Source organism: Carassius carassius, chromosome 38 (assembly GCF_963082965.1).
Source record: "Carassius carassius chromosome 38, fCarCar2.1, whole genome shotgun sequence".
Taxonomy (NCBI): Eukaryota; Metazoa; Chordata; class Actinopteri; order Cypriniformes; family Cyprinidae; genus Carassius; species Carassius carassius.
This window is the reverse complement of record NC_081792.1, coordinates 18,752,856-18,768,481: the sequence shown is the minus strand read 5'-3', so window position 1 is coordinate 18,768,481 and position 15,626 is coordinate 18,752,856.

The following is a 15,626-nucleotide window of genomic DNA, read 5'->3' as shown; positions in this document are numbered from 1 at the left end:
AATGCATGTCATGTCTGCAGCCTGGCTGCAGCTGCCCCGATCAGGGTGAGAAATCTGTGTCTGCCAGCTGGCCCCCATTGACTCTCTCAGGGATCGTTTGTCTGGGTCCTAGTGCCTCCTGTAGGTAATTCATCTGTGATGATCTGTGTATGAGCGTCTCTTTCTCTCTTGGAGTAACTATCCAAAGCCAACTGAAGTGACAGATTGCCCAGTATACCGGATATACCATATACCTGAATACCCACATGCTCTTATTAATTTCAGTTCAGTTGGCACCCGGGAGACTGGCATTATTTACCTCCCACCACCAGTTGTCAGAAAAGGGACAACAAATCCATATCTTACATAAACTGTGAAGATGCAGCAGCGTGCAGTGCAAAGCGAAAGAACACAAAATGAAAGGAACTTACTGTGCATTTGCTCTTGGTTTAAACAGTCTCCATATAGTTGTGTTTCTTATTGTAGGAGAGATTTGGCTGAACTAGTTCTGTACGATCAGTATTATTTTTTTAATCCACGATAGTTAGCAAAAATATTAGTTTTATCAAGTGGTTTTGAAAACAATGCCACATTCAGTGGTCAAACTACACATGTAATTCAGGTATCTGCATTTCAAGTGAAAAGGAAAATGGTGTTAAACATGAGGGCCAATAGGAAAGATGACATGGTTTGTGATGCGAGGCATTCATTCATAAAACACAAAAATATGAGGATTTTCATTGCCTCAATATATATGTATAGCGCAGAAAGATTTAGTGCTTTAAGACTGAAATGTTGGCATTTTAAATACTCAAAATTGTAGAAACTGTAGCGATAACCCAAGTTATTGGAAACATTTGTTTCACTATAAGTGAGGCAATGGATGGCATTAATTTCGTAATACAAAAAAGGTAATTTGTATTGTGAAAAACCAAACTCAAGTTTGCATGTGTTATAAATAAGGAGTTGTGAATAGGTAAACAAAAGGCTTGGGCCTTAAACGATCATTAGGGAAATGATTACAATACGTCCACTATTTTAGCAGATTCTCCACTACTGAAATTGTGAAATGGCTCACCAAACCTGAAATTCACACACAGGAACGAGTCTTTGCATTAAGACATGTGTCAATCAAAAATGTCTCCATACACTCTTGAAATGTATCAGGTCACTCACTGAACCAATACAGTAACAAACACCAGCAATCAATTAGACAGACTCAGGACTAAAAACATCAGCCCACTGTGGATCTGCTTTGATTCAGCCATTACTAAGATGCACTCCGTTTGGCCATTGTATGTCACTGTAGATGATCTGCAAAAGAACTGTATGTAGCATCAAAGGTCAATCTGCAAAGTTGTACCTTTTTAAATATTAAATATTAAAAAAATGGCACAATAGTTTGGGTGCATTTTTCAACTGTAAATAAAACATCTATTTAAACGTTTTGCGTTTACAATTTGCGAGTATATATATTTTTTTATTTTCTCATTTTGTTATTGTTTGTTTTATTTTTATTTCATAGACTTATCATTCTGACGGTCATTTATTTATTTGATATTTTACTAGGAGCGCCAGAAAATAGGAACGACATATTGCAGATGGGCTCAGGCAAATTAGTGTCAAAGTGATAAATGCAGAAAGCTGTATTAAACTGAAGCAGTGTAAAAATACCCATCTGGTCGGCACCTCCCACTTCTGGGCTGGCAATTAATGAACAGCCTTCTGTGGGATAGAAAACCAAGGACAATGCTAATATCACACAGGCCAGACTCAGCTTTGCTAAACCTGTCATATGCAAAGCATGCACTTCCTCATTTCTATGTCTGTAGGAAACATGCTGCCAAAATCAGTGATTGCTTCCAAAAGAGTCTTATTACAGAACATGAACCAGTCTTCCCTTTCAGAACTGAATGCTTTTTATAGCACTAAGCTGATCTATCACAGAAGACTTCAGAGACCAACACAGTGGTTTGTACTGCAACAAAACCAAGCTCCTGACCTGAGATTTGCCAAAGCAAAACTGTTTATAGACCAGATCTCATTTATAATCTCAGCATGGTTCTGTTTCAGCGTTACAGACTGTACTGTTAGGGAGAAATCTTAGGCCGTTTCCCAATTTCCCCACATTAAGAGTCATCAGCTAAAGCATTATTCAGAATCAATTAGTAGTCAAACTATGATCATGTTGCCTCAAATAAATTGTTTTACATTTTTCATAGTTAGATAGTTCTCTGATAGTTTTTTCAAACAAAATAATATAAGGTTTTTTATTTCCACTAAGTTTATTATTACTATTATTCATTATGCAATCAAAACTTCTGAATGACTTCTGAATGGTCACACATTTAATCTACAGATTATTATGTTGTTTGAAATCTAGCGGTCTGGATGTTTCAGTCATTGTTATCCAGTATTATCCAGCTGTCATCCAGGTCTATCAATGTCTTGATTACACTGAATCAAAAATATTTAGTTGCCTTTACATGAATGACCACATCATTTGCCTGATCTGGTGAGCAAACATTGTGTTCACTGTGCCAACCAGAGGATATGCATAAAGTATGAGTCTGAGTTCATACAAAAACTTTATTTAATACCTGCAGAAGTGATGTTGTCATGGTTGTATTGGTGCTATAATCATGTTCTTAAAAGAAGAGTTCACCCCAAAACACCCTCAGGAGGTCAAGCAAGATTTTCAAAAACTTTTTATACAAACGTTTTACAAAAAAATCTGCTTCTCACACTTACTTTTAGGCTCATTTTATGCTTTATTTGCCTTTTTTTGTTCTTTTTGGAGTGTGACAGACTCTCATATACTGAAATTGTGTTTACTAGAGCTGCGTAAACATTCTTCAAAACCTACTTTTTGTTTCGTGGAAGAAAGCAAGTCATGTGGGTTTAGAACAACATGAGGGCACGTAAATTATGACAATTTTAATTTTTGGCCGAACTGTTCGGTTAGAAACTGTTAGGAATTGATACATCAAGACAACTCTTGGTAGGCTTGAGTGTTATAGTTTGGGATACATTTTCAGTCGTTCTCCTCAATGCACTGCAATAAAAAAGGAAAAATAAAAGTAACTGTGCACAAAACCTTTCAATAGACAGGAGACTTCTACATGTTAGTTCAATAGAGTTTTGAACAATTATAATTGCTTAATTCATGTGTATGTTTGCTTCCGTAGTGTGCTATAGTATCTATGTATGTCATAGCAGGTACTGAGCACAAATAGAAATTAAAGTACTTTTGTGTACATAACGATGATAGCAGTGCAGTTTGTTGTTTTAATGGACTTATCAGTATAATGACACCCTCGTTAATAAACTGCTTTGGTTGACACATAAACTTTCTTTCTGTCTGTGTGAGTGTGTGTTTAACAAGCTTACAAAGGATATTTAAATGCATGCATGTCAGCACAATTACATACATGCAAATAAAGCTACTTTGATTGATTAAATTAGTGTGGATTGTGGTATACGCAAGCTGTCCATAGGTAGATACAAGTTTTCTAACATGCATTTGACATAGACCTGTCATGTGTGTCTGTTTAACGCTGCGGGTTTCTCCCACTCTGTCTCTGACGTGAGTTTCAGAAAGGATGCAGATGTTCTTGTGGTCAAAGCGCACAGGCATGAAAGGTTGCAGCAGTCATGTAAGTGACAGCACGTTACATGCAAACACCCCATGTGACATATGAAAATGCTTTAGCACTGCCAACAAACACAACAAAAATTTATAGCCAAAACTATTTGAATGAGGGCCATATAACAATTCCATAAATAATCTGTAATGGGTCAATAACAAATATGGTACCAATATATTGTGCACCCCCCTATTTATTAAGGTTAAACTTCACCTATTACAGCCAGCTGCCAACCTTGCCCCTTTGCTTTGCATATATTTATCTTAACACAAAATTGAGGAAGTTTGAGCACAGTTGGCCCCCAGAGCAACTGGTAATAAGTATCTTTCCCAAAGGCTCAGTGAAGGTAATAAGAAGTACCAAGGGCAGATTTCAAGATGGGATCTTCCTCTTATCTAACCACTACCCTTCTACTAAGTGAACAAATAAAAATGTAAATACTGTATAACATACAAAGAAGCTAAAAGTTTAACAGATTCACAGCTTTAGACAGCTTAAATCAACTCTGCACATTTTCTCCTGAGGCATGTTTGCTAGATTCCCTGGCCTTGATTCCCCATCACCAATAAGATACCTTCCTGTGAGTAACACCAAACCTGAGAGGATTAGCCGGATTACACGCAATGGTTTTCACAGGATTTGAGGTGTCCTTCCAATAGTATACAGCAATTCAAACCCAATGTCCTGTAAAAAAAACAAAACAAAGCACTTCGAGCAAAAAATTGCATGCACGGGGCCATTATTTTCAAAATACAACATGTCAGGTTGGCTCACAATGTCTCACTTTAATTTAAAGGCCTGCTGAGAGAGCATACCATTTATTTAAATCCCCTGTCCAGCTCCTTGTTTCGGCAGACTAGTTCAACTGCGCGACTCTGTGACAGATGCCCACAAACTCTGTGTCCAGTAAAAGCCAAGCCTCATCTGTGGAACAACTTATTGAATTTCCCAAGGTGCTTGGCTAAGCAAATGTGAATAACAGGACTCTTATATTTCATTGCATCCCACTTTCAATTGGTCAGTATGAGTGAATGTGCCAATAATGGTTCGCATTTGAGCCACTTTTCCGAGTGTCAGAGAGTGAAATTTGCTGTTCTGTTCTCTCTGATTTATCACTCTCTTACACAGGCTTGCAGATGGGATGAGAATTAGCCCTACTAAACTGCTGCATCAGTCTGGTGTTGTCCATACTTGGATCAATTAGATCTCACTAATTGCTGTACCTCCAATTATGTCGCGATAAGCAGGAGATGGAATGATTAGAGGCTGTTTCGGGAAAGTGAGTGCAAACTAAAGATCAGAATTACTCTCTAAGGGGGCTTGGGGCAGGCGAGCAAAACTGAGAGGTAAAAAAGGCATGTTAGACTTGGCTGATTTGGTTTTGTGAACTTTCAGACATGGATGGAATGCAAAGACACAGTTTTTTTCTGTGATGTGCTGCTTTATGCTGTTTCTCTGACCTGCTTCTGCCTTGGCTGTTGGAGATACAACAGCCTACTTGGGTGAGTCAGCATCAACATGCACGGATTTAGCAGACCAGAAGCGTTCTGCACTACTTAACATGTCTTTGGATCTAAAAACAGGAGTATGTCCAACACATTTTCACATTAAAGGACAAAAATGATGGGTACAAATAAAGCATAACAAACCTGAGATGAAAATGTAAGTGAATTGGTCTGAAATCAGCACTCCACCGAAGGTCGTCATATGTCTCCTCTTAAGTAGGGATTTGAGGGGCCAAGGGGACATGCAGATGGACAGATCTGGACTGCTTGTCCCCTCAAGTCATGTCTTCAGACAGTTGGACAGCGAACGGTGTGGCACAGAGAGAGGGCCCCACAGTGCCAGGAGGAAACTGTAATGAGAGATTTTGAGGGGGTGTGGAGATACTTGGCCTCTCACACATTTATACATACAGACAACCACAAACACACACAGAAAGAAAATATACACATAAAGATATGTTCACAAGTACGCCCACGCTAACACACTTTCCATGTTTACATGCACATGACTTTCCTATTAAGATCTATATTCTAGCTAAACCTTTACTCAGAAAAATACATTACGTTATAAATCTACTGAAATATTTCTATACACGTTATTAGTATATTCTAAATAAATTAAACTCAATATACTCTATTCTGAATAAATTATGTGCATTCTTTTCTGCTATTCTCTACAGGAAGTGCTGCGTTTTTGGCAAATGCGCACAGTAATTGAAGTCATTTTGATTCATTAATCCTCATTCATGTCCTTGACAACAAGCCTAAAAAACTGTTCTTACAGTGCTTTCACCCATCTGTATTTTGATTTATAGTACTTTCTTTGCATCAAAATATGTTTAGTCAAATGTTGAACTGTTTAACCCAGAATGACTTTAATTTGGGAAGAAATAAGCAAAAATAAATGATTGTTCAATTATAGTCTGTTATTGAATAAGGTGATTACATGAATCAAAATTATGAAATGCCTGCTGTCTTATTCAGATATACAAGCCCATTTAGATGATTATAATCAGTTTTATGCGTTTGCGTGATGTAAAAGTTTGGGGTTTGTTCATTTTTTTATGTTTTTTGAATGACTTTTCTTATACTCACCAAAGCTGCATTTATTAGATTAAAAATACAGTAAGAACAGTAATGTTGTGAAATGTTTTCTATTTCAATATATTTAAAAATGCATTCATGTTGAAAAAAGTTAATATTTTAATATTAAATAATAGATGCCATGTTTTACTTAATATTTTTATTGAAACCTAATTTTTCCAGGATTCTTTGACAGTTCAAAAGAACAGCATGTAACCGAAATCTTTTTTATAACATAAATGTTTTACTGTTACTTTTGATCAATTTAATGCACACTTGCTGAATAAAACTATTGAGTTCTTAAAAAAAATCTTACTGACTCCAAACTTTTTAAGGATAATGAACATCAGTATCTAAATATCAGAATATTAATAAATTCAGATTAATACAAGGAAATTTCTGTGCAAGTAAATGCAGTCATTGTGCAGACTCTGTTTTGGTGTTGTGTGTTAGGGATGCCTGTGACCTGTCTCCTCAAGTTAAGGTTTGCATTAACAAGACAGATCGACAACCAAGAAATGAGGTGAGGCAGTTATGTGATGTGAATACTGTATATGAAGGGGGAAGGAAGAAAGATCTGACAGAGACAGAAATATATGTAACTGAGAAAAAAATGACTAGAAAAGGTAAGGGACAAAGAGGGAACTTCTGACAATTTTCATTCTTCCATCTTTAGAGGACGCCTTGTAATCGGTTTAAAAGGTAGAAACACATATTGTATATATACTATCATGACAACTTACTCTTTTATAATGTAACAAACTGCTACTTTTCATATACTTGGGTGGCAAAAAAGTTTGATAAATTACATGTTTAAATGGGTCATTTGATGAGTGTAGCAATTTTTCTTTCGCCAACCTAGGGAGACAAAATAGTGTACTGATGGGTACTCACATCGATGACTATGATTTTTAGATCACATGTCCCTTAAGGTGCAGTTATGAGTATATCAGACAAGAAAGATTTGTGGCATATCTAACTTGTAGAACCTCTTACTGTATTATAAACATAAGGAAGTGTAATAAAATTAATTTTATTAACAAAAGATAGACAACAATAATCAAAAACTACTAAATGAAAACCATAAATGAAAAAGGAATAAAGTGCAGAAGATGCATAAAATGCAAGTGATTCATTTGGGTGTTGCTATGGCAGAGTTATATTATCTTATGAAAAGATAAACTGAAACTAATAAGGTGAAGAACCTTATCATGCCTCATACAAATAATTTAATCATACAGTTGGTGGTTGCCATTGACTTCCATAGTATTTTTTTTTCCTACTGTGGAAGTCAAGGGCAATGGCAATGGCAATGGCAATGGCCATACCTTTTATCCTTTTACATATTCAGCGATCCCTGTTCTGGAGCACCAAAGGGTCCTCAAATCTAGAAACACAGACATGGCTATGGAGTAGATGCAGAAGGTCCTTAGTCTGAAACACGCAGATGAAAGTACCTTGAAGTGAAGGTTTGCTTGTTGGAGTTTAACCTTGTTGCAAATGTATGTATGTCTTCTGCCTCTCTGGGCTAGAGATTCAGAACTTGGTCAATCTGCTTTGTCTCTTGAGGATGGAGACTCAGGAAGTGCTGAATCTGTTGTTGACTCTCTGAATGTAGACTCTGAATGCTGAAGGTTGTTTCTTGTTGCTTTCTCAAAAGATTGAGACTTAGATCTTGGTATCTGTCACTGTCTCGCTGGACATGCCAGAGACTGATAACAAATGTTCCTGTTGTTGGCTTCCCTGCAATGGACTGCAGGCTCAGAATGGGTTGTGTCTGTTACTGTTTCTTCTCATACAGAACTGAGACTCAGAACTTTGTTGATCTGTTCTTATCTCATACCACGCAGGGTGGAGACTCAGAACGCTGTATCTGCTATTGTCTCTCTGGACAGGAGACTCAGAACTTCCCTCGCAAGACTGAGACTCAGAAAACGGAGTGGAAGGAACCTTTTATCCTTTTTCAGGGAGGAGGAGATTACAATTTGACTCTTCTCCATTTTCGTGCTGTGATTGGCTGTTTCCATCAGTGCGGTTGATACAGTGTGGCCCACCCTTCTTTCTTCCTGTGGAACTTATTTGCATAGTCCAAACACACATTTAGATTGCACAATGTTATGAATGCATTAAATCCAAACATGATGCATTACACATAGCTGTCACTGAGAATACTTAATTCTCTGAATAAGTATAAAATGGAAGTGTTTTAGTATGCATCAGTTTTAAAGGGGTCATATGATGTTGCTAAAAATAACATTATTTGGTGTATTTGGTGTAATGCAATGTGTTTATATGCAGTTTAAGGTAAAAAAAAACCCACATTATTTTCCAGCTCCTCTATGCCCTGCCTTTCTGAAACGTATCGATTATTACAAAGTTCATCGTTCTGAAAAGCGAGATGTACGCTGATTGGCCAACTATCCAGTGCGTTGTGACTGGCTGAATTCCTCAAGCGTGTGACGGAAATGTTACACTCCTTACCATACTGTGATGCCATGTGTCCCAGCGCGACAAGAAAAACAAACAAAAAACATTTGTTGCATCCACTGGGGACATAATTACTGATTGTAATGACGAATACTGTCTTTTTACGCGTTGCATATCGTGCTCTGTAAACATAAAAACGTCTGCAATTGTGATCGGAGACACGACAAACAACAAGCATTACTCTACACTGCTCAAAACTTGCATTAGGATCATCAGTGGCAACATCTTTAAAAATAAAAATGTACTTACAGATTACAGACTGTGAGGCAGAAGCGCCAGACTGTCCTTGCACAGTTGGAACTGACTCACTTGTAGGCTACTCTCACAGTCCTTGTGTGCCGCATATATCTGAATATTTGGGTTGAACTGTTTCGGAACAGCTTCCTGTTGGCGGGGGAGGAAGCTGGACAGACTCGGCAGACCCAAACGTACTGTGAGGGTCTGCTGGGAACGTTTGGCCGAGTCTCCTGTCAGAGAGATCTTCAACTCCCACCTCCGGCAGAGCTTCGACCGGATCCCGAGGGAGGCTGGAGATATTGAGTCCGAGTGGACCATGTTCTCCACCTCCATTGTCGAAGCGGCCGCTCGGAGCTGTGGCCGTAAGGTTTCCGGTGCCTGTCGAGGCGGCAATCCCCGAACCCGGTGGTGGACACCGGAAGTAAGGGATGCCGTCAAGCTGAAGAAGGAGTCCTATCGGGCCTGGTTGGCTTGTGGGACTCCAGAGGCAGCTGACAGGTACCGGCAGGCCAAGCGGACTACAGCCCGGGTGGTTGTGGAGGCAAAAACTCGGGCCTGGGAGGAGTTCGGTGAGGCCATGGAGAAGGACTATCGGTCAGCCTCGAAGAGATTCTGGCAAACCGTCCGGCGCCTCAGGAGAGGGAAGCAGTGCCCTACCAACGCTGTTTACAGTAGAGGTGGGGAGCTGTTGACCTCAACTGGGGATGTCGTTGGACGGTGGAAGGAATACTTCGAGGATCTCCTCAATCCCGCTGTCACGTCTTCCATTGAGGAAGCAGAGGCTGAGGGCTCAGATGTGGACTCGTCCATAACCCAAGCTGAAGTCACCGAGGTAGTCAAGAAACTCCTCGGTGGCAAGGCACCGGGGGTGGATGAGATCCGCCCTGAGTACCTCAAGTCTCTGGATGTTGTGGGGCTGTCTTGGCTGACACGCCTCTGCAGCATCGCGTGGCAGTCGGGGACGGTGCCTCTGGGATGGCAGACCGGGGTGGTGGTCCCTCTTTTTAAGAAGGGGGACCGGAGGGTGTGTTCCAACTACAGGGGGATCACACTTCTCAGCCTCCCTGGGAAAGTCTATGCCAGGGTACTGGAGAGGAGAATCCGGCCGATAGTAGAACCTCGGATTCAGGAGGAACAGTGTGGTTTTCGTCCAGGCCGTGGAACACTGGACCAGCTCTATACCCTCTACAGGGTGCTGGAGGGTTCATGGGAGTATGCCCAACCAGTCCACATGTGCTTTGTGGATTTGGAGAAGGCATTCGACTGTGTCCCTCGCGGCGGCCTGTGGAGGGTTCTCCGGGAGTATGGGGTCCGGGGCCCTTTGATAAGGGCTATCCGGTCCCTGTACGAACGGAGCAGGAGCTTGGTTCGTATTGCCAGCTGTAAGTCAGACTTGTTCCCGGTGCGTGTTGGACTCCGGCAGGGCTGCCCTTTGTCGCCGGTTCTGTTCATGATTTTTATGGACAGAATTTCTAGGCGCAGCCAGGGGCCGGAGGGGGTCAGGTTTGGTGACAACACGATTTCATCTCTGCTCTTTGCGGATGATGTTGTCGTGTTGGCCTCATCAGGCCAGGACCTTCAGCATGCACTGGGACGGTTTGCAGCCGAGTGTGAAGCGGCTGGGATGAGAATCAGCACCTCCAAATCCGAGGCCATGGTCCTCAGTCGGAAAAGGGTGGCTTGCCCACTTCAGGTTGGTGGAGAGTTCCTGCCTCAAGTGGAGGAGTTTAAGTATCTTGGGGTCTTGTTCACGAGTGAGGGAAGGATGGAACGGGAGATTGACAGACGGATCGGTGCAGCTTCTGCAGTAATGCGGTCGATGTACCGGTCTGTCGTGGTGAAGAAAGAGCTGAGCCGCAAGGCGAAGCTCTCGATTTACCGGTCAATCTACGTTCCTACTCCCACCTATGGTCATGAGCTTTGGGTCATGACCGAAAGGACAAGATCCCGGATACAGGCGGCCGAAATGTGCTTTCTCCGCAGGGTGGCTGGGCGATCCCTTAGAGATAGGGTGAGAAGCTCAGTCACCCGGGAGGAGCTCAGAGTAGAGCCGCTGCTCCTCCACATCGATAAGGGGTCAGCTGAGGTGGCTCGGGCATCTGTTCCGGATGCCTCCTGGACGCCTTCCCGGGAAGGTGTTCCGGGCACATCCCACTGGGAGGAGACCCCGGGGGAGACCTAGGACACGCTGGAGAGACTATGTCTCCCGGCTGGCCTGGGAACGCCTCGGTGTCCCCCCAGAAGAGCTGGAGGAAGTGTCTAGGGAGAGGGAAGTCTGGGGTTCTCTGCTTAGACTGCTGCCCCCGCGACCCGGCCCCGGATAAGCGGTAGAAGATGGATGGATGGATGGATGTTTCGGAACAGTGTTGTAGATACAACTTAACCACTGATTTCATAGTTGTGTCCTCTTTTGGAAGGCCAAACAAAGTAGTTTTGCTTTTACATTGAAACACATAGCATCTTCACAACATGGCGGCGGTGGCAACAGCAAGAATAAAAGTTAAGCCTTTTTTCTTTGCGTGAGCATTTGGGTGGCATTATGCAAATCTTCCCACATCGTGATGTAAACATGTGGGGGCATGTTAGAATGAGCCGTTCTAGGTAGGAGTGGTTGACTCTTAACTTTTATAAAGAATATCTCTTTGGATTTGAGAGTTTAGTCTTTACAACTTTACAGAACTTCGTTATGCACCAAGAGCTTGTCACACTCCATGGATTTGGATGGATCTTTGTGATTTCTCTTTGCTACCTACTGCTGCTGCATCCTAAGGAATTTTTATGTTGGTCACAGGCCAAACCTTAGGAATCAGTCTCTAGGTGAGTGAAGAGCAGAAACTAAAAAATCTATAATCATGTTCTAAATTTCATGTAGTTCCAGACCTTCAATGCCTTCTACTGTGGAACACAAAATAGGATATTCTGAAGAATGTTGGGGTCTAAACACCCCATTGACTTTCATTGTCCATTTTATTTAAAATATCTTAGTGTTTGGATGTGAAGGGTGAGTAAAGTATGACAATTTTCATTTTTGCATGAACTAACCTACCCCTTTAATTCTAAGGTCACTATCATACACCTGGCACAATATGGAGCAAGGCAAAGTCCAAGTGTTTTTGTTAGTTTCATCTCATTTTTCCATCCTATGCCGCATTGTTTAAATAGCAAATGCATTTGCGCCCATGGGTTTGCTGGTCTAAAAAAGTTTTTAGTCCAAAGTGGATTCAGTCACACTCTGAGTGCACCTGGGCCATGCGCTTTAGACCATATGCTTAGATTGTTAAAATAGGGCAGATTTTAGTCAGAAAGAGAGTACAACATTATAACACAGGATTACACCCATTTTGGGAAACACTTTAGGTCGATCTCCAAAGAAATAAATATATATGATCTGAGATAAGATATATGAGATATGACCCCTTTAAAGACTCCAGATGCTTCACGGTTCATTGGAAATGCAGACAGACAGGGTGGTTACTCTTACATTAGCATTCCCTGTCTACTCACGCCTTGCATCAACAGGATGGACACATGCAATCTGGCAACATGCTCCTGGCACTAACCCAGTTATTCCTCTCCATCTCTGACTTTGTCACTGCATAGGGCATTTTTTTAGTCAGAGGCTCACCACCAGATAAATATTCTCACATATTACAAATGCTGAAACACCAACAAACATACACTTATGCTAACACACAGGCTAATCCATATCATGATAAATGAGGAAGTGGCTAAATGTTCTGCTATCATCCTTCAAAACTAATAAGTCACATTAAAAGTCCCTAGAGTGCATGTTCATGTGATTACTGTTTTGTCCATGACACACGAGGGCTGAAAGTGGAGCTTTGCTGCAAATTCTCCAGAGCACTCAGCAAGACAAATTTAACCTCTGCTAATCCCTCAATGCATATAACTGTTTATGGCAGGACAACAAATGTGCTAAGAAAATGTTGAGGTACGTTTGGCAAGGACAGAGACTGTGAAGTCAGTTTGGCAAGGTGAAGTCTGGGGAATCAGCAGGCTTTCAACACTCCTTGCCACCAGAATGACAGAGTACGTTTTGATCGCTCAAACGCTTGCAACCCACACACATATCCTCTCCACCTGGGTGGCTGGTGCTGCCGAAGATACACGTCTTACTCTGGGTGGTTTGTATGCCACAGCTTATCTTTTGTTCACACAAGCCTAACTAAAGCACATGGTAGCTAAAATTCTTTTTCCTTTCTTGATAAACACAGACACACTCTCTCTGTGGTTAGCAATTACTTTGCCCCAAATTAAAGTTACGATGACTTTTAAAATAAGACGTTGACTTTTTTCCCCCACAGAGAAACAGTTACTGACACAGCAACAAATATTTTAAATTCTGTATTGACATGGTGAAACTTGTATTAGCAGTCATTACACAGACCTAGTTATAAGTATGTTGGATATCTAGCACTCCAAGTCCATTTACCCATCAGTTCAGTGTTTTTTCTCAACAACTCTCAGTGGATTGCTAATCCTGTGTGTACTTTGTTGGGTTTATCTCCTTTCACAATAGGTTTAAGATAAAATGCAGGCTCTGGATTTCCCTAAATCTGGTTTAAGCCTCTGTAAAAAGGATGCTTGAGTTTTAGGTGTCTGCTGAACATACTCCACTAGTTTTAATGACAAAAGGGGGCTTATTTAGCACAGAAAGGGGGCTTTTAAGTGTTGATAAAGGAATACAGAGGGGTTTGAGTTTATGTAAGAAAGTATAGGGTTACATAAAGGGGTTGCCTCATCTCTCATCTTCTCTGGGTGTTTTGATCTCACAGCAGGCCACCATAGGTTTAGTGTGAGAGACAGATTAACCTCAATACATCCACAACATTAAATCTTAACATGGATCCCTGTTTTACACTTCACCCACATGGCATTACCCTGGATGTGTATTTTTTTTTTTTTTAATGAATTGGGAAATATATACTAGAGCTATTGGGTTGGTGTAGGAAGCTGTTTGTTTAAGCAGCACTCCTGCTTCCCCTTCTGATCAAATGTGGTATGTGATATAAATGCAATTTCAGAGACTACATATGGTATTTTTCGTAAGCCTGCATTTATGTTTAAGATTACTTGCACTAGTGGATCATGTGTTCTCTAGTTAAAGGAGGATGTTAAAAGACGTACTTCAAAGCAATATGACATCAGATTAATTCATATAGTTGTTCTACTCAACAACAAAGTTGTTTACGCTGTTTCAGAAAGCCTCTAGTAATACTGTGCCTGGTTGCTTTGCAGCAGTGTAGGTATTAATGACCTTTATAATAAAGTCAAATAGAAATAACAGAGTAGTACAATAAGATCTCTTTTATTTAAAATATATAAATTAAAAAGAAAAAAAAATACAATATTAAATTGATTATATTTATATAACACTTATATATTATAACATTTCACTCAAATACAATTTTTATTTTTATCAGACAGATTCATTCTCTTTTACTTTCTTTTTTTTAACTTAAACATCACAAATCGTCTTTCAAGAATTAATGATGGCTTGTTTCTTTTTAGACCAGGCACTGCCAAAGGTCATCTTTTTTTCAAACCACATCCCTTCTGCTTGTTGTTCATCTATATGAATTTCCTCTACACAGTAAAAAAAAAAAAAAAAAAAAAAAATTATAATAATAATCTGTGACATTTACGGTAAAATACCAGCAGATGTGATTACCAGAACTTCACCATAAAAAAAATATGGCAGCAACATTTTAGTTTTTACAGGCGTAACTTAAATTAACAATAAAATACCTTATTTCATGAACTGATGTAATGTTAATAAACCAACATATTGAACCAATGTAATGTACTAATAACCATCAAAAACTGGTAGAGATGAGAAAGTAACATGATGAACCAAAGCTCATCACAAACAGCTTTTCTACAAGTTGCAGTGTGTGTGTGTATAGAAGGTGCACAGCGTCATTCACACAAACACTAAACCCCATATTGGTGACACAAATAATAATGAAATAATGCAATAAACATCAATTTAACATCATTGGATGTAAGATAAAACCATATTGTACATGTACACAACCGATAAGAAAAAGAAAACTAAGAAGAAACATAGTTATTTCAACAACAAAAAAGATCAAACCCGAAGTGTCATGCAGGGAATTCTGGGAGTGTCAATTTAAAGTTTGTCACTGTAAATTATACAATTACTTTCACTTCCAAAAACTGTATTCTTATCAGTATTTTACTGTCAAATTACATTAAATGTAATTACATTTATTCATGGGGTATGGAAACTTACTGTTAACCAGTTATAATAAAATCACAATCATTTTTTACAGATATTTTCTAAGATATTCTCCCAAAAATTTATATTTGCTGAAAGCGTACTCTAATTTGAAAAAAAAAAACATAGGGTGTGATATAAATAAGTCTGAATAAATAATAATAAAAAAATAAAACCTCTTAGTAATGAAAGAAGGTCATAGCTTTTAATGTGCATTTAGGAACAAGATTAACCTTGAGCCCAGGAATGAGGGTGAAGGAAAAAATAAAGATAAAGATGCAATTGGAGTCAGGGATTAAGGTTTTCAGTCACAGAGCTGCTGAGCGGAACCAGGCCTGAGAAGTGAATTGAAATATACTAATTGCAAGTGTGCACCTTAAAAACAGGAACACATCTTTCGAAGCAATAACAGCTAAAAAATCTTGT